Consider the following 9,740-nt stretch of genomic DNA (forward strand, 5'->3'; position numbering starts at 1 on the left):
AGGCTTTTCTCTACAGAAATTGGCCAAGTTGTACATTTCTGAGATAGTGAGACTGCATAGGGTACATGTCTCGATCATTTCTGATAGGGATCCTCGTTTCACGTCTCGATTTTGGGGAAAGCTTCATGAGGCTTTGGGTTCTCTTCTTGACTTCAGTACTGCTTTTCATCCTCAGACAGATGGACAGTTGGAGAGGGTGATTCAGATATTGGAGGACATGTTGAGGGGTTGTGTAATAGATTTCCTTTGGGAAGAGTTCTTGCCTTTAGCTGAGTTCGCTTCCAACAACAGTTATCAGTCTAGTATACAGATGGCACCATATGAGGCACTTTATGGTCGTAAGTGTCGCACTCCTTTGTGCTGGACTGAGTTAGGTGAGCGGCGTGTTCTAGGTCCAGAGTTGGTTTCAGAGATTAAGGATAAGGTTCATTTGATTCGTGACCGACTGAAAGTGAGGATTTGAAAAGAAAGGACATCAAGTATTCTGTGGGAGACGTGGTTTTTCTAAAGGTATCGCCATGGAAGAAGCATCTGAGATTTGGTCGTAAGGGTAAGCTGAGTCCTCGATTTATTGGGCCGTACCGGATTATAAAGCGAGTGGGGCTAGTCGCATATCAGTTGGAGCTACCTCCAGAGTTGGATCGTATTCATGACATATTCTACGTATCGATGTTGAGACGATATCGCTCTGATTCTACTCACATTGTACCTGTGGAGGAGATTGAGGTTAGACCAGATCTGACATTCGAGGAGGAGTCGGTTTAGATTTTGGATCGCGTCATTAAGGTACTGCGTAGGAAGTCTATTCCCTTAATGAAGGTGCTGTGGCGGAATCATAGCATTGAGGAGGCTACTTGGGAGCCAGAGGATTTGATGCGTCAGCAATATCCTCACCTTTTCTGATCAAGTAAAATTTGAGGATGAATTTTCTTTAAGGGGGTAGAGTTGTAACGCCCCAAATTTTTTATTTTCAACTCTTTGCGATTTTCAGGCTTGGAAGTGTCTGAATTTGTGGTTCGTGTTATTTTGGCTTAAATGTAAGTTGGGTTAAGTAATTATGAGCTTTGGGGTGTGTTTGGGAGGTCCTAAGTTCAGGCTGTAACTTAGGCTAAATTTGGGTTTTTAATTGAATTAAGTTTGACTTAAGGTCAGTGGGCTTATAAGGAATTGTTGGTAAAAATTTAACAGAATGGGCCTGCTGATCTAGTGGTTAAGTGGCAAGGGATTACGCTCAGGGTTAGGGGTTCGATTCCCTGTAGTGGCGTTAGTATTATTTTTGCTGCAAGTTTCAGTAAGCATTTTTACTTGTTGTCTTTAAAGGAAAAACCTAGGGTTATCTTTTTGTTCCTCCTTTTTGGCAAAATAGTTTTTACTTGTTGTCTTCTCTTTTCCCCAAAAATTCCCTTTGCGGCCAAAATTTCCTTTTCTCCTTCTCCTCTCCATTTGTTTTTCTTTCCCTTTCGTTTGGCTTGGTCCTTTGCTAGTAGATTTCGTCGAATCGATAAGTATCGCTTTATGTAAGTTAAGTATTTTCTGTTGGAGATTGTTAAGAGAGGTTTTGGTTGCTGTTTAGGGGGGATTCAAGGATCTGTGGATCATTAATCGGGGTTCTAAACAGCAAGGAAATACCATTCTTTATCGAAGGTAAGTAGATCTTGGGTTTCGGGTTTTATCCAATCTTAGGTAAATCGATTTAAGTGACTGATTTGGGCTCGATTTTTTCAATCTTAGGCTTTGGAGTGCTCGTGGTTGGATTTGCAGCGGAAACAAACTAGGTGTGTACTCTGATTGCATAGAAAACGAGTTTCGATAAAAGCCAAAAAACCAGTCTATCGACGCCACACGGGCCTGTGGTCTGCCCGTATGGTAGCTTGCGGCGCGAGACACGGGCGTGTGACAGACGAGCCAGGCCGTGCGCGCACCACACGGGCGCGACGGACAAGGGCGTGTGAGGCTAGCAAGGCCGTGTACGAGGCACGAGCTCGACCATTTGGGTTATATAGGCCGCACGGGCGTGTGGGTCACACGGGTGAACCACACGGGAGTGTGGGTCTTAGGCTAGGCCGTGTGATCCACACGGACAAGGCTAATTTGAGCCGTATGGGCCACACGGGCGTGTGAGCCCAATTTTCCTAAAATGTTCTGTAAGGTTGCGTGGGTCACTTAAGTCGACTGTGACCTGCCTGTAGGGACGAAAAGTGTTATTTAGACCCCATACTATGAATGATTACTGTGTTGTATGTAAAGCATGTTACAATAAGCATGTATATCTGCCTGATTTCATATATCTGTTCTGCTGTGATATGATCTGTTTTCTGTATATAAGCATGCCACAATATTTATGATGCATTGCATTAGGTTGGGTTGTTGTGAAGAGAAGGAAGTCTGAGAGGCGATTAGCCTATTATCAAGCGATTCTGTTGCATATATCTCATTATGTCTTGTTTTGATTACCACTTGGTGTGTAGGGCTAGATGGGTCGGTTTTATCCCCATACTTGGTGTGTAGGGCTGGGTAGGTTGATTTTATCCCCACATGGTGTGTTGGGTTGGACGGAGATGGTGTGCAGGGTTGGTGGGCATGATTTCTGTTCTCTGATATCTTATCTGATCTGCATGCTATATCTGTATGGCTAGGCCGAATATCTATATTCTGTTATCTGTTTGTATGCATGTTGTTTGTAGGGATGTACACACTGAGTTTGCAAAAACTCACCCCTTTATTTATTCTATGTCAGGAAATCCTCAGCAGTAGATGGATCGGTGTGGCGGAAGGCTCAATGGTGACCACTATTGGACATTTATCGATTTTTGAGTAACATTCTATTTTGTCTGCTTTATACTAAATATTTATTTTTGGGATTAAAATGTCTTGAACTTGAACTATTTTTAAGTTTATTTCGGGATTTTAAACTATTAAGCTATTTATTAATGAATTAATGGTGTTTTAGCTTCTGCGATAATGAAATGTGTTCACCTAATAATTGGATTGGAGATTTTATGATTTAGTAATGATAATGAACTGAACTATTTTTAACTTGCTAAGATTTTCTAAAAACTCTCTCATGTGACGCTGCCAGATTCGGCAATAACGTCTAGGCCGGGTTTGGGGTGTTACACTGTGTGTCCCCTACACCTTAATTTTGAGAAACAAAATGCTCAGAATTGGGCACACGGGTAAAGACACGGGCGTGTGTCTGAGCCGTGTTTGCCACACAATCCCTATGGAGATGATACTCTTTTTACTTACTTATCACTTGATAACGATTTTGTATATTTGCACATTCCGTCGCAAACCAACAGGGAATTCTCAAAAATGATCGGAAGATTGAGTTTATGTTTTTTAGCTATTTTAATGCTCGAAAATGAAAATAAACCATACAATCATAGTGAACTAGTTGAATGGTGAAATATTAAATATAGTTTCTCAAAAAATTTATTAGTGGTAAAATTGTCATAATTTTACTGGGAGTAAAATTTGGATGAGAAAACTATTAAATAAAAATATTGAAGTTTATTTTACGAAATAGAAAAACAAAATCAGGTTGGATCAAATTAAAAAGTATTAGGTCGAAAAGTCCAGAAAGTACTCTTAATTAGACCTGATATGAGAAAGGCCCAAAATCCTCTCATGGAATATGAAAGGCCAGTAACCCTAGTAGGAATACTAGGGGTGTGTCGCCCATCCTAATCCTACTCTAAGTAGGGAGTGTTTTTTCTATTTGAAATAAACTTCTCTAATTCAATAGGTGTTCTACCTTCTCTCCCTATAAATACATGATACCAGTAGGGCTATTTACAAAACTTTAAGATATCGTTATTCTACCCGAAAATAAAGAGACTTTTATTTTCTAATAATTAAATATATTTTTCGAAATAATGATTCTGTCAATTTCTATTTGAGAAGAGAATTTTCGATTTCACTCCAAAAGAAAAGAAAATTATTTCTACTTTATGTGTTTAATTTGATTTGATCGAGCCTACACTCCAGGCAATTTGTGATACAAGAATATCAAAGAAGATCATCTGGTTGAAAGTCGAGAACGACAAGGATCTATCAATCCAGAAATACAGGTATGATTTTGGTTTAGGGTTTATTGCTATAAATATCACAAGTCGAGTCATTTTTTGAAATTTTTATTTTCCGTTGTGCAAGTTCAAACTAGAATTTTTTTCCAATACAATCTCCTTTAAAGACCAACCCATTTGAAGCTCATTGGGATCACTTGAAGACTTAGTTGCTCTTTTTTTTCCTTTTTTGCCTAATCTTTCAATGGTTCAATTAAGAAGCTTATTTAAGCCCAAGTTAATTTGTTTTCTTGTAAATTTGATCTATCCACAACTCCCATAAAGCTAGCCAAATTCACATAGTCTTTTTTTTCCTCATATAAGTTTCTTAGGAAGAAAGAGATACCTTTTATAGCTATCTACATTTTTAGGCTACATTTCAAGGATTTTTTTTCTTAGCCATCCACATTTTCTAGGCTAGTTTTTAGAAATTTGTTTCTCTTTTTTTCCAACTCCCTTCTTGTATAAAAAGAGGTAGCTACCCACCATAAAGGGCACCCAACTTTGATTTGAATAAATGTAATCTTTAAGTTCTCCTTTGCAAGAAATATTTTCTTATTTGTTTTAAAAGAGTTTTCAACTCAATCATCTTCAAGATTATTGTTGGGAGTTCTTCATCCTTCAGTTTGTCAAGTTATCTAGCTTTGAGGGTCGGTTAATGCCATTAGTGGAGTTTATTGAAGCTTTTTCTTCAAGAGGTTCTATTGGATATTTTTCTACCTCATCTTGTTATCATCATTTTTATCATCCTTTCATTTTCCTTCTCTCCTTATTTACTCTTATTTTTTTATTCTTAAATTGTTCCTAACTTATTAATCATTGGATTTCATATTCAAGAATTCATATTAGCCTCATCTTTTAGAAGAACAAGATTCAAGAGTTTTGGCAAACAGATTAACAAGGTTGCCCTCCGATGCGATTTTGACTACATCTACTATTTCATCAACTATCACCTTTCTTAAAATATGATATTAGAGATCAATGTGTTTTTCATTTTTATGATGTTTGGTCTCTCTAATAGTACCTATACTAGAAACTAATTTGAGATGAATTAAGAACATTCGAAACCATTTAGCTTTTTGGTTACTTTCGAAGTAATCACATATTTTAGCAACCATGGTTAAATTAATAAAAAATTTGCTTGACACTCTTCCAAACATGACCCCATCGCCTAGGTCAAACATACAACCCAAGGTCGATTTCCTCACATCTCTTTGGAAATCTAAACCCATATATCTAAGGGGCATTATGTCCCCCCAAAATATACTAGCATATAACCTCTCATTCTTCATAAATACTTAAGTATGTGCTTCAATGCTTGCAAATGTATATGTCCAAGATTCATCGAATACCAACACATTATTCTAATTGCAAAATAGATATCTAGACATGTTCAAATAATTGCACACATAATGCTTCCTACCATCGAAGTGTGTATGAAAGCTTTATCGTATGCTTTGTTGTTTCTTTCCTCTTAAGACATTCTTCCAAAGAAAGATAAAACCATGATGCAAAAAGTTATGCCCTTTTCTTTGCGTCAGTCATTGCAAAATATTCTAGAATCTTATCAATGTATAAAACTATCAAATCACTAGTATCACTGCCTTATAGATTGATTCAACTTATACAACAATTTGTCCAAATTCAAATCTAATAAAAGAATGCTTCACAATAGTAAACAATATCTCATTATAGTCAATTTCTTCTTTTTGAGTGTGTGACAGCCCTAATTTGACCCTAGTCGAAAAGTGGTTTCGGGACCACAAAACCAAGTCATAAAAAAATAATTAATTGTTATATTCTATGCTTATTGTATGTGTACATGCATGTGTGAAAGTTTCATGCTTTAATTTTGTCATTTGTATGTGAAATTATTAAATAGGACTTATGTGAAATAATTGTGAAAGGTGATAGGTAAAATTAAAAGTGGTCTATTAATGCATGTCATAAAAAGTTTGGACTTGCATGTCAAATATCTATTTTTTGATTATGGTGGCCAGCCATAATGATGGTTGATGGTAAATATATGTTTATTTAAGTATTATAATAAGAAATGACATTATGTTGAAATAATAAATAATTAGTAAAATAAGGTAAAGATAATAAAAATTAAGGGATGCTCATCTTTCTTTCTTCATTGCCGAAATTGAGAAAGAAAAATGAAAAAACTTTGAAGAAGAAACCAAGGCATTCGGCCATGGCTATCCCAAATTAAAGGTATGCATTGTGATTTTTATTTTAATTGATTATGATATTAAATTGATAAGTGCATCGTTTAGTTAACCCATGGTTTAAATGCATGAATCCTTGAACATATAACCATTCGGAAAGTTGATAAATTTGTGTTAATTTGAGGAGTTTTTGGAAGATGTTATTTATATGTTAAAGTAACTTAAATGAATAAGTTGAATTCATTGTTTGGAGGTATGAATTGTAGTTGTCGTATGTATATATATACATATGCACTTTGGAAAGAAAATTTTGTGTTATTTGAGTTTTTATATATATATATATATATGTGCATTCGGTCATTGGGGGTAATAAGATGAATTTAAAATGTTGTGGTTTGTTTTTAAGGTTGGTTAAATGGTTGTGGTCGTTGCCGAATACATTTGTGTTAGGGGAAAATAGGATTAAGTATCGGTTCGATGAGCTAAATATATATATATATATATATATATATTCGGCTATATAGATTTGATGTGTACTTGAAAATATAATAAGCCTTAAGAGATTGTGTTTGTGTATGTGAACTAGATGTTTAATGGATATTCGGCTAAAAGGGTAATTGGTTAAGTCATAGGAATTGTGGTGATATACATTCGGTCATTAGGGCTATATGTACTTTGGTCATATGAGTTATGTATTAAGTAAGTTATTTCTTCGAAATGTATATTCAGTCATTGTTTAGCATGGGTGAAACTTATGTGCAATTTGCTACATTTGATCATGGAATGGAAATTGTATAATAAAGCTAAGTTTGAGTGGTTAGGGCCGAATGTGGAATATGAGATATTAAGGCATGTTATGATTATATATATATGTATATACGTGATTGTGCATAAAATGAGTAATTGATTAAATTGTGTTAGTCACACATAAGTATATATATATGCCTTATGTAAGTACCTTGTGACATAGAGACATTCGGTTATACATATATATATATATATATAAAAAAATTCGTGTATATAATAAGCATGATATCGAGTCATGGCACATTTTATTAAACATAAATTGCATTGAAATTATATGATTTGTCAAATGTGACTATTAAAGAATTAAAGTTGAGTAAGTAATTAAACAAATTCATTTGTTCAAATTTAAAGCTCAAGAGCAAAGAAGAACTAAATCAGAGAACGGAAAGGAGAAAGCAATCAAGTAGCCTATCCGCAACTGTTCAAAACATCCGAGGTAAGTCTTTGAGTAATGGAACTTAGTTTATGATTTGATAAAATCATTATATATAAGCATAATATATAATTTGTAACCTAATGGTTCTACTTGAATTAAGTAGTGAGATAAATAATTTGTGCATATGACTTGTAGCCGAATGGTTATAGAAAACATGTTAGATAGCGAAATGAAGTCGTGTTCTTGTATATGGCTATTGAGCCGAAAGTGGAATGGTTGATAAGCATGTTGTGCTTGTGCTCTAGTAATGTAAATGAAATGCTAATGTACTATGATATATATATATATATATGTGTGTACACGATAATTGAGGATTTTCAACGGGCTAAGACCCGCAGGCCTTGTGTGAGATTTATATCCGGGCTAAGTCCCGAAGGCATTCGTGCTGGTGTTATATCCGGCTAAGTCCCGAAGGCATTCGTGCTGGTGTTATATCCGAGCTAAATCCCGAAGGCATTCGTGCTGGTGTTATATCCAGGCTAAGTCCCGAAGGCAATTATGTAGGAAATGTGTGATCTTACTGTAATAATTCAAATTAATGGGCTCACAACCCTAAGATGGTCAGGTATGTACCGTATATAGGTTGTAAAATTTGATTTGGTTTAAATTGTGATTATTCATTTGGATAGTGCTCTGTCGGTCTTTGCTTATGGTTGTATGAAATCTATAATTTATTCAGGATACATGAATTTTGATTCAAGTGAAAATATGTTAAGATTGGCTCTGAGCATGTGAGTATATTGGTTGAAGTGTAAAGTAACATGAATATGTGAATATGCGTATATGTATTTATTGAGCCTTGAAATTGAATTAGATGTATTCGGTCAAATAATGAAGTTGGTTGAATAAAAAAAAAAAAGAAGTTATCTACTTGATATGAAATGGTGTTTAAGGAATAATTTAGAATGACTTGCATGAACAATAGTAGTATATTTAGTCATGTTATATTCGGTCAAAGAAAAGATGATAAGCATTATGAATGCTATGCTTTAATTTTAAATGATTCCATTACTTAAAACTTACTACGCATAGAAATGCTTACTTTGTTGCCCTTAATCCTCTGTTTTATAGATCTCGTTCGTTAGCTACGGTCTCGGGGATCTCAAAGTCGAAGTCGTCCACACTATCTAAGGATATTCGGTACTCTAGTAGTTAAACTTTGATAATGGCATGTATAGGCTTGACTTTTTGTTGTTAAATAAGTATCTTTTTGATGATGTATATATGTATAACCATGCGAAAATGGCTTGTTAAGTTACTATATGTGTTCCACTTAATTAATGTGAATGTGTGGTTGATATTCGATTAAAGTTTTCAATATTTTGATGTGAATTGAACTTAAAAATTAATCAATATACCCATTATCTTAAGATGACTCTTTTATATATTGTAAGTGTGCCAACGGGAGTTATTCTAATAAAGTTAACTGAAATTTCGTGCATGTATGGTAATACTCTTTAACCCTCCGGCGACGGGTATGGGTTAGGGTGTTACATTTTATTGTTATTAGAGCTACGGTTTAGTCGATTCTAGGACTAACGTAGCATATATGAGTCTAGCTATACATGCCATTAAGTGTTAATACGATAGTGTGATGATTTCTGACAGTTAAAAACGTGTTTTCGTATAGTAATGGATCCCGATCTCGATCGAGCGGTAGCTGATGATGTTGAGAGTGTAGCGCCTGCTCCCACACACAGGACCACGCCGATAGACTCTCAACCTAATGCAAGCAATCAAAATGATGAGGCTAGACAAGCCTTTTATAATGTGATGAATGATTGGTTCAACCAATACATTCGGACAAATATGGCTGCTCCACAACCCCCACTTCCAACAAATACACCCCCTGCACCTATGATACCTCCGGTGATTGATCACATGAGGATGAATAAGCCCCCGATAGAAAGAATTCGAAAGCACGGGGCTACTGAATTTAAAGCTACAGACAGTGATGATGCCGAGCAAGCTGAATTTTGGTTGGACAATACTATCCGATTATTCGATGAACTATCTTGCACCCCTGATGAATGCCTGAAATGTGCCATAGCTCTGCTACGTGATTCTGCCTATTATTGGTGGAAAACATTGGTTTCTGTTGTGCCCAAAGAACGGGTGACGTGGGAATTCTTCCAGACTGAGTTCCGAAAAAAGTATATCAGTCAGAGGTTCATCGATCAGAAACAAAAAGAATTTCTTGAGCTTAAACAGGGTTCCATGTCAGTTACTGATTATGAATAAAAGTTTGTCAGACTTAGT

Source organism: Gossypium arboreum, chromosome 9 (genome assembly GCF_025698485.1).
Source record: "Gossypium arboreum isolate Shixiya-1 chromosome 9, ASM2569848v2, whole genome shotgun sequence".
In the NCBI taxonomy this organism is placed as follows: Eukaryota; Viridiplantae; Streptophyta; class Magnoliopsida; order Malvales; family Malvaceae; genus Gossypium; species Gossypium arboreum.